A 17,246-nucleotide genomic window follows, 5' to 3' on the forward strand; every position below is an offset into this window, starting at 1 on the left:
AAAAAACAAATTCACTAATTTTCTGTACTCTTTGAATAACCGCAAACATAAAAATGTTCACTAACAATTTTTTATCACGCCGAGAGAAAATAAAAACCAATTTTTATCATGCTTACATTTTTTTAAAGCAAAACGTTTGATTGTATTTTAAATTTTATCATAAAAACGCAAGTTATTCGTTTAAAGAAATTTTGAATATTATTAAACTCACTAAAAATTTTGTCCTGCCGTGAGAAATAAAAAAAATTATATTACGTATATATTTTTGAGAAGTAAATACGTAAATTATAAAATATTATGTCGCAGCAAGTATAAAAAGTATAGAATTTTATGCAGATTTTCTTAGTAGAAAAAAATGCAGTCAAAAAATTTTTTAAACGTTTTTACATCGAATAAGATGATGATCTTTATATACTTGAACATGTAACAATATTATTATTATTTATTATTGATAATAAATATTTAAAAATTGTGTTTTTTAACATTTCAAGTAAGCAAGATTATATTTGATGGCCTGCATTTTTATTCGAAGATAAGTTGAGATAGAGTTTAGTGTCGGTTTTATTAATTTAAGAATGGTAAGAAGATTAGAATTAGGAAATTCGCGCTACTATAAACTGGACAATTTATATAAATTTTGCAATAACAAATTCTGTTATCTGGATTATTTACAATGTAAGCTTGTTCAAATTTAAATTTAAAGAATTGTAATCTTGACTTATAATTTCCCAAGTGGTCAAAATTTAATCATTTTTATTCATGCATCTTAAAAATACAAGTTTTCAATTTTTAACCTAAAACGTTTGATTTCAATATCACAACAAACGCTATGCTTTCTATCAGAAGATAATTTACGACACATTTGTAGCTCTTTTTTGGCTTCTAAACTTTTATCTTTCTTTTTTTCGTAGATTGTGCTATTTGTGAAAAAATTCCATTATTTTATTTGTAATGTAATTTTTCACGAATAAAATAAAAAAAAATATGATACGTCCTATCAAAAAGTAATTTACAACAACTTCGAAGATTTTGGTCGAATCATCTTTTTTCGTATCTTGCATAGTTTGATCGCAAAATTAATTTTTTGATTTTTCATTATTTTTCTTTGCTATAGAAATTAAAATTTTTTATTCTTTAAGAAAACTTAAAAGGTTGTCATTAAAAATTTTAAGGACTTTCAAAAAAGAACGCCTTTCTCCGAAGTCAGGTCGGATAGCGGCGTCAACGGTTGGTCTTCTACAGGTCCATTTCTTTTGAAATTTTCGGTCTCTTCGCAAGCAAGTGAAGAAGCTGAATGAATGAATCGCTCCAGAGGCAGGCTTTTGTAGGCAGAAATAACAACCATTTTAACTGTGCGCATGCGCAGTATTTTACTAGCGGATTCCCATTTTATAAAATAAAACCCCTACTCTTTCAGTTCCTTTAAGCTAAATGCAACATAGAAGAGGTGGCAATATTTGCGCATGCGCAAGTAGATAAGTGTTAGAATTATTTTAGGAAATTAAATTATAAACGAAATAACTAATTTTCACTTAAAAGATCTAACTATACACTAATGTTTACTTCAAACTATCTATGAAATAATATTCACTCAAATATAAAGTAATGTTCACTTAAAAGATCTACCTAAAAGAAATTTAACATTCCAGTTAAAAATCAACTGATTTTATTAAAAATATTTTTAACATAGTTTTATACAAACAATTCCTATGTAATTATAAAGATCTTTTGTTGTATAATAAGCATGTACTTTCTCGATCGAAATATTGGTCATTGTACAATTATCGGGTCTATTTAAAATCGAATTTTTTAATATTATAGCATTATTTACAGCACAATTCTGCCGTAAAAAAAATCGTAACTAGATTTTGGATGAGTTCCTTGCCATCCCAATTTCTAATAGGTTGACAATTTAAATATTCCCAATTTTGATCATTGCTTAAATATTCTTCTAATCTCTTTTTCCTTCCAAGACCTGCGATGAAGATTTTGCGTGTAGTTATAAATGTTTCTTTAAGTATAGGTATAGGTGGTTCGAAGACGAAGACTAGGGAAAGAGGATCTTCTTGGAAAGTGATAATGGCCAGATCCTTGAAGATACAGTTGTTGTAAAGCCTTTTGAAGCTCTTAACGCCTACAACAAAGTCAATCTCGACTAAGACTGATTTTTTGTGTCCATGTGCAGCTCTTTTATATCCTGATTCAACCCACGTCACTCAATATTACCCCACCAGTTCAAATGATTTTCTGAACGGCGCCACTAATGAGCTTATATTACATTATGCGGTCGTGTATGTTTTGACAATAGGCTTCTGTATTTGCGGGAAAATTATTACTTGATTCAAATTTTAACCGTACATCCACTGAGCTTTTTATCAAAAATTCATTTTGTTGAGAGTAATCAATCACACTAAGGTGGTACATTATCATTGAAAAAACGCTACTTTAGTTCGGTTTACACTCCTTTTCATAGTCTGAAGTTTTAAAATTAGTAATTATGAATCTTCTAGAATAATTCAAGCTTATTTTCCTTGAGGGCATGCTCTTCGGTAACCAAATGACCAAACGAGTCCCCGGTTATAAACACTTTTTTTTGGCGTTCACCACGTCGACAAGCAATGATATATCGCTTTCAAAGTTGAGAATTTCGGAAATGAGGTAATAAGTTTCGTTTTTATTTTTAGTTTGAATAATAATTTAAAAAATATATTCGAGAATGTTTGTATACAACAATATATTCATAATTTCAAAGAAAGTTCATTTATCAACTGATAAAATACGATTCTACCATTCGAGTTATAGAAATTTGCAGATAGTTGTTAGTTTGATGCATTTCAGATACGCAGTTCTACCTGCCATCGACATATGGCGCCACCAGTCAGTTCCTAGGCATTTAGTAACTACTCGATCGGTAAGGTAGATCCGTGACACGAATCCATGCCCAAGTCGGCCCCCTAACCAATTATTGTGAGGTATAGATAGTTAGCAATATATACGAGTATTACTTATATGGTACTATTAGGCCAAACTTCCTAGAAGCTTCGCAAAACCTCCCCTAACTCACTTGTGCCAACTATCTTTCTATAAATTTCAAGAACTTTGGGAAATCCCCCGAGCGCCATTTGCCAAAAAAAGCTTGTACCTCACTTGGTCGGTACAACACAGACCCATGTTGCCGACTTCGTCATTTATCGAAGGTCGAACCACCAGAGTAGTTCGAGCATTCATATCTATATGAAGCCAGCCAGCATTCTCAGCATAAACAAGCTGGTTAGAAGTCAAGGAAACGTAATTCTTCATGGTGATGATATGTCCAACATTTTAAAATTGGTCAATCTTAATATCCTTCAATCCATACCGAATTTTGTCAAATAAAAGCGGATGAAATTACCAATCGTATTTGCTTCTCTCACAGCTATATTTCCATCAACCTAAACAAGTCTTACATGTATATATGTGTAATGAGCTTTTACTTAGCAAAATGCATTATTCTTGACGTTGCACTCCAATTTGTATTTGATCACTGTTATTATATAATGATGAAGCATAAGTTAAATGAGCATAAACCTCATGGTGTGCTATAGATTCATCCTAACTCATTAGAGCTTGAACGTTCAGTATTTTTTCCATCATTGTAACAGCTACAAATAATGTAATATATAAATTAATGGTTGCTTTTTCTTCTTTTTTTTTCTTAATCCTACTCTGTCAGTCAAACGAAAATGATAATCGTTTTTGCTCTTAGGCTTCCGCTAAATAGTCGGTGTGACAAACTTCATTTTGGCTTCATGCTCATTATTTTGATTCAGCATTGATCTGCAAGCACAGCAGATCATTTTCTGCAACAAAAAGAGAGTTCTTTGGATCGCCTCATAAACAAAGCATTGCGGATATATTTGACGCAGGTTTTAAGTGCATTTTTAACCATTTTTCTTTACCGTCTCCAGTACATTCGGTTTCAGCGGCAAAAAGTACATAGAAATATCAAATTAGCATCCAAGACTCAGAAAAAAATTTTCGTTGACCTGTGTAATTTATTTGAGAGCTTTAACGAAAAGTTTTCGTTATGGCAATCATCTTCTGGAGTCCTTTGAAGGCGTAAGTATGTCATAGTTCAATACTTATATCCTCTTCTCTAAATATAAAGTCAACATATGATACTTCGCTTGTATATCAGCCCCCTAAAGAGAAAATTCAGATATACTTTACATATTAACTACTCTGAGCGAAATTACCCTTGCCCTAGCTGACTTTACCCTAAATTAATGATTACCTGCAACATAGTTTACTCTCAGTTTTTTCTGTTCAGCGAGAAGCAAGGTTAGGAACAGACTGAGGAAGGAAGACATCACAGATTATCAATATTAAGAAAGATCAATTGAAATCGCTGGCGACAAATAGCTCACTCATCCAGGGCCGTGGATGACTCACACAATCAAACACTTAATTCCGTAAATGAACATAAAATCATGAAATCAAAATATATATGAGAACTACACATCAATCTTGGATGATCAATTCGTATAAATTGTCTGAGCCACCTAGTGGCCTGTGAATGACAAGAAAGTCCATTTCACGTTACCACTATCTTTGAACAATCCTGCATAACAAGTGTCACCGTTCCGATCACAGCTAGAATACACTTACGGCACCTATAACCTTTACTTAATCTATTTTATATTGTATCAATTTATGCAACTGAGTCGCAAGTGGGCACGAGGCCGCATGCATATTGTGAAAGAGTAAGTTCTCCGTTAACTGAATCTCTCTCAACGGAGCGCTACTTATCCCGCGTTTATGGACATTTGCGATTTTTATAGGTAATTGAAGATGGCCACTTTTATTCAGAAAGTCTTAATGAAGTAAATGTAGCCATAAACCGGGGTGAACTCCGGAACATTTAGGAGTCTGTGACATCGCTTAGCTTGCGATATCTGTCCACGTGATCTCGGCAACAGCAATGATTAGGCAACAAACTTGATCTGTAAATGTCGATTCTCGCTTATTCCATCTGTCACGGTGAAATTTCTCTATTCTTCTTCTGGTCGAAAGAGACTGTACATCATGGAATAAGGAACAATAAATGAGGGGACGATTGGCCTTCCGACCTGCCTGAATTCATAAAGACAAAAAAAATGGATTAAACATTTCGTTTTTTGGGAGTTTAAAAAGTAAAATGGTAAGATTGGTAAAGTTAGTATCTTTTGTAACATAATCTCGACGCGTGCGATCAAAATAGTGTTTTTTCCGTTGATAAATGTAATCTTTCTGATTGTTTAATACCTAGTAATCGTGGCCTAGGCGTTCTTTATTTAATTAACCCACCGCCTTCCCTCGAAGTTTCTGGTTTGGTCAATCAATAAACTTGTCCGCCATGACTTAATTGGATTATTTTTAAAGTAACATGATCCCATTTTTCTTTAAAATACAGTTTGCAATCTCATTGAGGCCGGCGAATTACCCCTCAAATAGAGGAGTGGGGGCAGTTACGGATGGGCTTTTACTGACGTGCGAGTTAGTACTGGAGGGGAAATAATAACTGGGGAAAAAAGCAGGCGAAGGGAATCAGCAAAGGGAAAATATAAGTGGGCGATGTTCTAACAAATAAATTAACGTCATTACTGATTCTTATTGGTTTAATTTAAATCATATGTTAATTTATAAACTGGATTGGACATTTGAAGTAAATTAGAATTTATTTTAAAACCCTTCAGATTCTTCACAATAATGAAATACCTTTCGTTTTTTTTAAAATATATTAAGAGTATGGGCTTTTCTGAAATAAGTAAGATATTATAAAGTAGATGTCATTATTTATTTATTACAGCATTGGTGTTAAAAGTTACATTGAAGACTGAGTACGTTCTAACCCAAACTTGTAGCTTTTTCATAAATTCAAATTTTTGAAAAAATGTAGGCCCGTTATCTTAATCACAGCAAGTTAATTGCCGACGCATTGTCCTGGATTGGTTGTATCTAAAAATTATAAATCATTATCTCTTATTCAATTCTCCATCGCTGATTTGATTCGAGCCCAGATCTCAGAGATCGCCGGCAATCCCGGAAACCTGGGTTAGAATGACAACGAAGCTAAAGAGGCATTTTTGCATCTAAAAACGAAACCTATTCTGGATTATACTATGTACATTAAACAGTGTCATTTCATAACCAAAAATTATTATCTTTTATTGTTCAATACCAATATTCAAAATTATTATGTGACAGGGAATTATTCCCGTCTATTATTTAATTATAAAATTTCAATAACTAAAGCATCCGTGGACGTCAAGACGAGAATCTTCATCAAGAAGTAGACTTTGAGATTCAGAAATAGAATTTTAATTTCTAATTTATCGTCGGTACGTCAGGTTCCTGACCCACTCATGACCTGATTGACGGTCATAAGGCCTTGATACCCAAACAGGAGTCACGCGCAGTAATTGAAATACTTGACCACGAAGAGAGCGAACGCTCGTCACTCTTCGCCGGGACTTCGCCGAAAGATATTTTTTTGCGAATCTCGTCAAGGAGTCGTTTTCCCCCGTTGTAGATATAGTTACCAATTATCATAATCGTCGAACCATAGCGGAATATTGTTACCTAGTTTGGACTAATTGGAGCGAAAGTTAATGTTTAAAGTCTGTAAGTAGAAACTTTATATAAATTATGTATTTCTGGAATTGCTATTTTTTGTCGATTTAATTTTGGCTCTTCCCAATGTACCCTCCTCTGCGTAGTCTCTGCTTTAAAAATACGATTTATTTTCCTTGCTAATTGGGATACAATTAGGTGGAGCTCAATAATTTGTTTCATCCGCGAATTATATTAATTTAATTAAATGTCGAGCCTTGGCAGCTATTACCGGAGCCGCGCCAAGTAAAGGAGAGAATTTTGGAAAAAAAGAAGTACTAAATTTTCCATTTCATTGTCAAAAACTGAATTCAAAATTTATCTCTGTCACAATTTATTCAAAATATCTCTAACTGATAATAATATATTATCCACTTAGGGTAAATGCGGATCATCCCGGAATAAATATGGTTCAAGTTTATCTCTTTATATGCAACTTAGGGAAGTTTAAAAATGTCCCCCACCCCCTATTTTGTGAATTTCGGGAAGAATTTTTTTTTATTGGTCGATATTATGACGTACCTGAAGCTTTTAAAATTCATATCAAATTTTAATTGAACTTTTTAGTTTTCAGAAAAATGGGAAAATAAGTCATTATTATTAACTTTTTGGAAATTGAATTTTGATCATTACTTAAGAAATTTTCAAGAACATTTGTTGTTTATGACATTTTTGTTGTTTAAATTATTTACATGTGTAATAATAAAAATAATAAAAAGTTCGTCTTTTTGGAATTAGTATAATCGTTTAATAAACAATTTAATTCTTTTTTTAGATGGTATTACTTTCAACCTAAATGGTTTAACATGTGACAAAATGTCTTTCATAAAAATTAAAACAAATATGCATTGCTCAAAAATGTAAAATAACTTAATAAGAAACATTGTTTCTAATGTTCCTACGGCGCATCTAAAAAAAGTTTACTGTGAAAGATCAATTTAAAATTTTCAAGATTTTGCAAAAACTCAAAAAATAATTTTGTATAATTTTTTTTTCATCAATTTCAAGAGAAAATTTTGGAACATTTCAAAATATTTTAAATAATTACCTAAAATTTCAAAAAATAATGTTGAAGCTATTAAAGAAAAATGCCATAATTCTCAACAATGCAAAATGTTGTAAAAAGGTTGACTAACTTTAAGATATATTTAGAAGTTTTCTAAGCTTCAAAAAATAATTAAAAGCTTAAAAGTACTTAAAAAAATTTTGAATCAAAATTCAGATTTTTTAATATTTCGAAGAATGAATTTAGAACCTTTGAAAATCTTTAGGAATAATTTGAAACGTATTAAAATAAAACAATTTTTAACATAATTGGTTGAAAAATAATCAGGTGCTTCTTTCTTAGATGAACAATTCGTATTCGTTCTAAGAATTGATTAGGACTAATTCGTAATTGTAGTAGATACATATTAGTTATTTTTATACTTACTTCCGCAGGCGTAAGAGCAACATTCAGTATTGTCGTTACAGTGATCACCATCATGCCCCTTATATTTGCAGGTATCTCCATTGCACTGCTTGGCTCCAGTTGGTTCTAAAAATTGAAAATTTATATGTTACATTGTTCATTAGGGAAATTTAAAACTATTATATTTTAAAAGTCCTCAAATAAAAATATAATCACATTCAATAGACCAATATTTTCTTCATTCAAGTAAAATCACTTTCATAACACATGCATCGAAACTAGCCACTTTCTTTACATTTTCACCGTGGAGCAAGGGGGGCTTTATTTGAAAGTGTGACAAAGTGAGTTTGGCAAAGAATTTGCTCCTTTCCTGGACTTCATTGTACATGTAAGGCAAATGTTCACATATGATGCAATAGGAGTCATTCGGAAGTGCGCAGGCGCGTTATTACCAACTGTGCACGTCCACAATTTAGCGTGAAAAGATAGTACCTCAACAACCATTTACGTAAAAATTTAGGAGGGCGCCATCTGTGCACATAGACATTTAAGTTGAAGATCTGGTCGTAATAATTGACACGTGCACAGTTGAGATATATCATCTGTGCACGTCGAAATTTATTCGTGCACAGTTTCCCCGTGCAAACTTGTAATCTGCCCAGGTGCGCTTTCTAAATGGAGGACCAACTCAAAATACGGAGCTGCTCTTTTATACTCTGTTCCCCGAGAGAAGACCCTACAGAACGACCAATTTTGGTTCTATTCGCGTAGCTCATTGTTCAGTTTTTGAAGAAGGCGGAATTTCTTGAGACGTTTCAGCCAATCTGAAGTGAAGCTCTTCAACTTTATGAGAAAATTTTGTTTATATTGATTTATGAGACTTTCGGACAGTGGAATTTATTTTTTCCACTACTTTTCTACTTGTTTACCGACCTCAGTTTGGGTGAACTTACTCCAGCAGGGGTCTTTTGTCCATAGACAGGTCAAAGTAAGGAAAATAAAAAAAAAAATTATATTAAAATAAGCGATTAAAAAATATCATTATCAGCATCTACGAATTTTTCCGATTCCAATGATACATTACTTTCACAGGAAAGTCGAAAATTTGAAAAAGTTTAATTGAAGAAACTTTAACTCAATATTCAATTTGGTATTGCTTACTTCCCCAATTTTCAATCTTTATGAACAAATTACATATCGTTGAAATCGTAATAATTGAATCCTTCAGAATATATTACTTTCAAGTCGTAGATTGCAGAATTATTAATTTTTAACTTTTTAATCACAAGAAGAGCGAGTCAGTCAAAACCTCAAGTGGGTACCTAGACCCCTTCAACTTGAGATATACGCGTGGTCAGGTTCTTTTCTTTTATCGGCAACATCACGTAAAAATCATTCAAACTATTTAAAAAAGAAACCCAAGAAGAGTGATAAATATTAAATTGAGACCAAGGGACCAATGAAAAGAGAAATTGAGAAAATACGTGTGAAAAAGGGCAAGGACAATCCTCCATCCAGAAATGACAAACCACATGCGCGTATGTAGGGTCTTCTCTCAGGGAATAAACTATAGACGCCCAACGCCAGACTGCTTCTTCTTTATTATTATGTTTTCTACTTACCGCTTGGCCAGCAGATAGTTGAGCAGCAATCTTCGTCGGATGTACAGGGTGTTCCACCCTTTCCTTTATGTATATCGCAGTCCCAGGCGTCAGAAACTCCAAAGAGAAGAGCCGTACAAACAACAGCGAGTACAGTAATCTTGGTCAAATTCATTTCGGAAAATGATTATACTTTTCTGCTTTGGCCACGTCTTTTATACTATATAAAGCCAGGTATCTAATGCCACCAGGAAGAATGTTATCAGGGAAAAACGTGCGGTTGTTCGCCCCCACTACTTTCCAGGTAGTGAGCAATACATGCTAACGTAGCGTGCCTCTGACTCAGTACGGTTACATGTTGCGTAAGTCAGCCGCGTGCGAAGCCGAAAACGCACGAGCAGGAACCCAAGCTCGTCCGACTTCACGATTCGCTTTTGGTAGTTTTTAGGAAGTTCTTAGGTGAACAGAACTTTGCAGGGAATCAAGAGAATGCAAGAAAGTTCTGGCGGTAATTTCAAATTTTTGTTTTGTAAATAATTCTACCAAAAAATTGAAAAAGATCACAAATTTTTTAAGCTGTTGCCTAGAATTTTAAAAAAATTGTGTAAAAGTTTTACTAGCTAACTTTTTAAATTTTGCCATATTAAACAATTTTAGAAAAATTAAGGAGCATCATTCTTTTTGAGCCATCTTGTGCAATCTTTTTGAACCGTTTGTTTTCTAGGAATAACTAAAATAATTTTTGATTTCGAAAAATAATTTGAAGTGATTATTTTCAAACATTTCTAAAAATTTAAAAAGGATTTAAAAATTTGAATTGATTTGTTATTTTGCAAAATGAATCTAAAAGAAAAGTAAAAAAGTTTTTAAAGATATCAAACGATTTCCTAAAATTTCTAAAAAGAGTGTAGATGATTTTAATTCAAAAATATTTCTTTCTGCTAAGAATATAAAATATTAAAAAATCAAGTAAACTCAATAAATATACAGTAGCTTTCAACAATCTCGAAAGGTTTCAAGAGCATAAACAAATTTTCTTCAAATGCTTTTAAATATTTAGAAGGATATAATCAATTTTTGAACATTTTTAATGGGTTTTCAAAAGTTTGAACAAAATTTCGAGTTAGTTGGTGTACATTTTCAAAAATCTGAAACGTTTTAAAAAGATCAGAAATATTCAAAAACTTGGAAAAATTTCCGAAAATCTTCAAATATTTTTTATTTCTTCTAAACTTCTTAGGAATTCTTGAAATTTTTTTAAACGACGCGAAATTTTCCTAATATTTTGCATTATTCTAGAAAACAAGAAAATTGCTTCTAGATTCCCAGAATTTAATTTTAACTCAGATTAAAGTGTTCAAAAACGTTTAAAATATAGTTATTGGAACTTCTTGTGTTATGTCATTATTATTGTTACTTTGTATAATGTATGGTATTGAAAAAGTGTTAATGGGCGAATATAAAGTAGTATTTACATTTATAGAAAAAACTTGTTATTAGAAAACCTATTTTTTTATTTAGGAAACATCTGTTATGTTTTTAAACATAATATAAAGAATGTTACGTAACTGAGGATGGGTGAAAAGTTACTGTTTCTATTAGCCAAAATATTTTCTATTTCATTAGTATAAAACAACTAAATTATATTTAGTATTGTCCACATTAGGCGAATCAAGTTCTAACTCAACATTTCTCTTTAAAATTAGTTATAGAATACAGATAAATAATAACTTTTTAAATATCATCCTCACAAGTCTGTCTTAGTAAAAAAAAACACCCAATAAAGAAAAATTAAGTTTTTCAAGTTTTTGAAGCTCCTGATGATTTTCTAACGATTTTTAAACCACATACTATTTTTAACACACAAGGTGCGACACTCTATTAATAATTTAATAATTAAATAATTTTGATTTATTCCGGTTTTTTTAGAATATTATATTTTTCGTGCATGTTTCACTCCTAGCGCGGTTTAATGAAATTTGACAAACCTAATTTTTTAGACATAATGCAAGATAATAAAGATAATTTTTTAAGACATACATTTTGTGTTTGTATCTACCTTCTCTCAGATTAATGCTACAAAGATTCGGGCTCATCTGTAACTTTAAGCTTTTATTTGATGTCTTTGTTTAGAACAAATTGTAAATATTATCATAATTATTGACTCAAAGAAACAAAAGTCTGTATTAAATATGATTGATACAGAAAATAAGAGAAAATTTTAAATATACGTTTTATTTCAGGAAAATATATTCACCCAAAAAAAGTTTTAAGAATTATTCTCTCTAATATTTTGTCGTTATTTATTTATAAAAAAAGCAAAAGAAAAGAAAACAAATTTCACAAAAAAATCAAAACATTCAAAAACATGCAAAAGTTCGATAAATTTGGTCTTGAAACACAAATTCATTAATTTTCTGTACTTTTCAAATGAATTAAAACATAAAATTTTTAACGTTATCTCTTAAATCACGCCTAGAGAAAAGAAAAGCCTATTTTTATTACACGTAAATTTTTGTAAGACAAAAATTTTTACTGTATTTTAAATTTTATTATAAAAACGGGAGTTATTCATTGGCAGAAATTACAAATATTATCAAACTCACTAAACATTTGGTTCTGCAGGGATGAATAAAAAAACCCATTTTTATTACCCATACATGTTTTAGATGTAAACGGTTTTATTGTACATTAAATTTTATTACGAAAGTTAAAAAATATTATGTCGCAGCAAGTTTAAAAATTATCGAATACACGACTTCGAAAGAGATGAAGAATTTTTGAAAAACTAATTCATAAATTTGTTGATTCTTTTGGAACTAAGGGCATGTGATACTTTGTCATATGAACATTTAGTTTCCCACACTTTTTATCCACAATTTTTAATTTTTCAGAGAAATTGTTTTTAAATTAAAATTTTTTTATTTAAAAAGAAATCTTAATATATAGTGCGTCACAATATCAATTCTGTGCACATTTTATTAATTTTCTTTGTTTAAATTACAGTAATTATGCAATCCGTTAAAAGACTATTTCCTGACACTTAGTAATTTATAATTTCATTATTTAGTCGATTATCAAATTATATCTTTTACCAGTTGCATCATTGTCTAATTAATTTGGTTAAATATTCTTTTATTGCCAACAGTTAACAATAATTCTTTCATCAGCGATAATTAATTTATCGCTTTTCGGCATTGTTAACATATAAAAAAATACAGCAAATAATAATTCACAAATTTTGATACAAATTTTATTGTTAGAAAAATGACAATAAAAAAGTCCTTCAAAATATTTGTTTAGTAACGTATATTTACTTAAAAAAATTTAATTTCTGTTATTTTTCAAACAATGTTACATTAAATGAAATATTTTTTACTTACTAGAACATGTTAAAATATAATTATTTTTGATTAATAATAATAAATACAAAAATTGTTTTTTTTAGCATCTCAAATGAGCACGCTTATATATGATGGCCCGCGTTTTTATTCAAAGTTAAGTAGAGACAGAGTTTAGCGTCGGTTATATTAAGTTGAGATCGGTAAAGAGATAAGAATTGGAAAATTCGCGGTTATAGAAATTAGGATAATTTATCTAAATTTTACAATGAAATGTTCTATTCTTTTGATAATTTAGAATATAATTTATGTCAAAGGCTGTAGCAGGATGAGCATGGTCTAAGGTCCCCCTCTCGGATGTAATTAATGATGCGGGAGCAAGTGGCTACCCCTTCAAGATAAAGTTACCCCAACTATCAACAAAAACTTTTCACAAAAGTTAAAACAAATTTAAAAAAATAAGAAAATAAAATTCTTTTAAAAACGGCTTTACCGATTATAATGGATAAAATAAACGTTAGAGAGGGTACTAAGGGGGTTTAGGAAAAAATTCAAGAACCAATTATGTTCATAATGAGAAGATAAAATGCAAACAATTAAAATTTTAATAATTTTTCTGAAGTAAGTACTTCTGGCACATCAACCATTTTTCCTTGTATCATGCTCATATTCAAGGCTGCAAAATATATTTGTGCGGAAGAGATCAAAGAATTCATTCTTAGTTTAAAAAAATAAAAAATACTTTTTTGCCCCTCGCATGTATGTAATTCTATGAGAATAAGTATATAGAAAAATAGTTCTCTTCGTTTACTGATAACATTCGCCAAACTAATGTCATATTTTCCCAGGATGCACCACGTAGAGGTCGTCAATCAGATTAAAATGCCTATCTTTATTTACACTAAAGTTGCATTCGGATTGGCGATTTGGTCAAATCCGTACATCTTTGGATCAAGTTTATCACAGTTTCCACGTTTGCGCATAAAACTTCAAATGGATTCAAGTGTCAAAAAAGTATAGGTTATGTCATGTAGTAATTACAAATAATAAAAGTGTTTAATTAATAATGAAGTGAGATATGTGGACTTAGAAGAAAACGTCCATTTTGTTGTGCCAATAACACTATGGATGGCTGCTGGGTGACAAATACTACAAAATAATAATAATAATATTTGGTGCTTCCAGTAGGCGAAGAGTCAATTGTTTTTAGCACTAATTTGCGGCATAAAAAAGCTATTTTATGAATATAAAGGTTCTGTTGTAAATAAAGTGAAAAAATATTTAATTCGCAGACTTTAAATTGACATTATCTACATTTAGTTAAAGTGATTAGGGAAACAAGGTGAATCTGAACATAACCTCAAAATAATGATAGATCGATCCGACATGTTTATTATACTTTCGATTGATTATTCTTTACCAAAGAATGGTTTTGAATGTTTATTACTGACAATGTTGGCAGTAATAATTTAAAAAATAATTACTTATTAATAATGTAATAATCATAAAGTATTAATAATGTTAATAAGAAACACAAAATTTCTAAACTAAATAATTTATTTCCATTTTTTTTCACAAATCGATCCTAGACGAAATACACATCAGGAAATGCAGATGGAATTTGTGAATTTCAGCCTAAGATTAATTCGGAGTAACTTTGTTATGGTATATACTTGTCCGATATTTAGCTAATAAAGTCTCTAGGGATTTTTTTATTTTAGACAATGTTTTCTCTGGACCTCATCGTAAAATTTGGTTGGATCAACCACTGAACTAAATTAGAGACTCGCTGAGGATAGTATTGTATCAGAAATAATTGTAGATGTGTAATTTTAGGGCCGAATTTTTATACTAATTTGTTAAGAAATTATTCTAATTTTGAAATTGCTATCTCTGGATCTGATTTCCAAACTGGCATTTAATCAGCCCCTAAAATTAATTCTTAATCAATTTGATGGTAAAGAAGTATCAGAAAGATATCTCAAGGCAATTTAACTTGCCCGATTTTTAAGTAATGAAGTTTTTGGGAATTTTTTGTATTTTGGAAAATGTTTTCTTTGGACCTTATCTCAAAATTGCGTTTAATCAACCACGAAAACAAACTAGAGAATAGCGGAGGATAGGAGTGTATCAGAAAAAATTGTAGATAAGAAATTTTAGCCCAGAATTTTTATACTAACTTGTTAAGAAATTATTCTATAATTATCGATTTTATTAGGTCTAAAAATTAAATACATACATTATTGGTATCTTATCAAACAATAAAAATATTTGAGTATAATTTTAAGCTACTCGAAATGTTATTTTATTGTATTTATTTGAGGTATCGTTCAAGATTGAATCATGCTATTAGAATATTTTATAAAATAAAAAAGCTACCTAAAAACTTTATTTATCAAAATTCGAGCAACTTATATTGCCCCAAGATATCGTTTTGATACACCCATATCATCAAAAATACTCAGAATTAATTTTAGGCTCATCAATCCCCAGTCTTTGTATAAAAGGTCCAGAGATAACGATTTTTCAACAATGTTGATTGAACTGCACCAGCTGAAATGCACAAATTCCGTCTGCATTTCCTGATGTGCATTTCATCTAGGATCGACATTTAAAAAAAACAATAGAAATCAATTATTGAATTCAGAAATAATGTGTTGCTCATTGAAATTAGTAATCAGTAATGATTGTTGTTTCATTATTAATAAGTAATTATTTTTTAAATTATTATTGCCCACAATGTCAGTAATAAACATACAAACCCACAAAACATTTCTTCGATAACGAATAATCAATCGAAAGTATAATAAACATGCCGAGCCGATCTGTCATTATTTCGAGGTTATGTTCACATTTCACGTTTTTCCCTAATCGCTATAAGTAAATGTAGATAATGTCAATTTAAATTTTTCGCATTAAATATTTTATTCACTTTATTTAAAACATATCTTTTCTATTCATAACATATCTTTTTTTTGCCGTAAATAAGCGTTAAAAACCATTCACTCTTCGCCCACTGGATTCACCAAATATTATTACTATTTTATAGTATTTGTCACTCAGCAGCCATTCCATAATATTATTGGCACAGAAAAAAGTGACGTTTACTTCTTAATCCACATGTCTTACTTCATTATTAATTAAACACTTGTATTATTCCTAATGGAAACTTGATAAAGTTGAGCCGAATATGCACGGACTGGACCGAATGGCCGATCCGAGTGCAACTTCAAAGGCACGAAATTTAAGAATGCCCCTGTACAATGGTTTCTTCCCTGTTGTTGTGCAATTCGGTTAGCATTCAAGTTGGCTATACATGTAAGCCCCAGCGTTTCCACTCTGTATGACAATTGAACTCATCGGCACTAAGGAAGAGGAAAGCTAAATCGTTTCGTGCTCAATTGAAGGGTACTATGAGGGACCACGTTTGAACTTTACGAATATATACCTATTAGGCACAAATAGAAATAACTGAGAATACACTGAGAAAAAAATACTTCTAAATTAATGAAATATTGGTTTCAAGTATCAACCGGTGCTTTCGAGCTCCATCAAAGGAATATATAATAAATTTAAAAGTATATGATATTTTTTCTTAATTTATTGATTCAAACAAAATATTATATTATGAAAAAATTGATTAGAATCAACTGAAGATATCAAAGACCTACTAGTAAAATATTATAAAGTTAACTAGACGCGAAATTTGAAGCAAACTGTATGTCCCATAAATTGATAGCATCATACTCTCAATTCTCAAGTGCGATGTTATCTTTGCAACAGTAGAAAAGTTTAACTTTATAGTACACTGCAACAATTTATTAGCAGAAATTGCAGACTGAAAGACGAAAAATATTGATTCAAATGCAAAATACATTTGTTTTCCAGAAGTTAAAATCCAAATAATCTACACCTTCTTTAACCTCTGATACATACTCCTCCGTTTACTCGTATTTTTATTGACAGTAATTCTTAAGTACATAACACTTCATACATTATTCTAAACTAAACTAATTGATGACTTTGATTAGGGAAGACGTATTTCACTTATATCTAATAAGAAACGTACTTTATTAAAATATCCGCTATCGCCGAGAATCTAACACACGCACCGCTCGCTTGAAATCGTACGCCTTAGCCCTGAAGCTACGTCGCACAGTGGGTAAAAGCACCTTTTTTGGACAAAAATCGGCAGACAGTGCAATTCTTAACGGATTTTAATGTTTTTTTTTAGAAGTGACCGTAAGGCTTCCAGTTATGACA

At 30.8% G+C, this 17,246-nt stretch overlaps 1 long non-coding RNA gene across 1 annotated transcript; it reads left to right on the forward strand.

Annotated features, from left to right (window-relative positions):
• Positions 1–10,045: 10,045 nt before the first annotated feature.
• On the forward strand, positions 10,046–14,268 carry LOC117175293. The gene is made up of 2 exons (XR_004467460.1): positions 10,046–10,150; positions 13,832–14,268. It is a non-coding gene; the product is annotated as an uncharacterized LOC117175293 (long non-coding RNA).
• Positions 14,269–17,246: the final 2,978 nt, after the last annotated feature.

This window comes from Belonocnema kinseyi, chromosome 1 (genome assembly GCF_010883055.1).
Source record: "Belonocnema kinseyi isolate 2016_QV_RU_SX_M_011 chromosome 1, B_treatae_v1, whole genome shotgun sequence".
Taxonomy (NCBI): Eukaryota; Metazoa; Arthropoda; class Insecta; order Hymenoptera; family Cynipidae; genus Belonocnema; species Belonocnema kinseyi.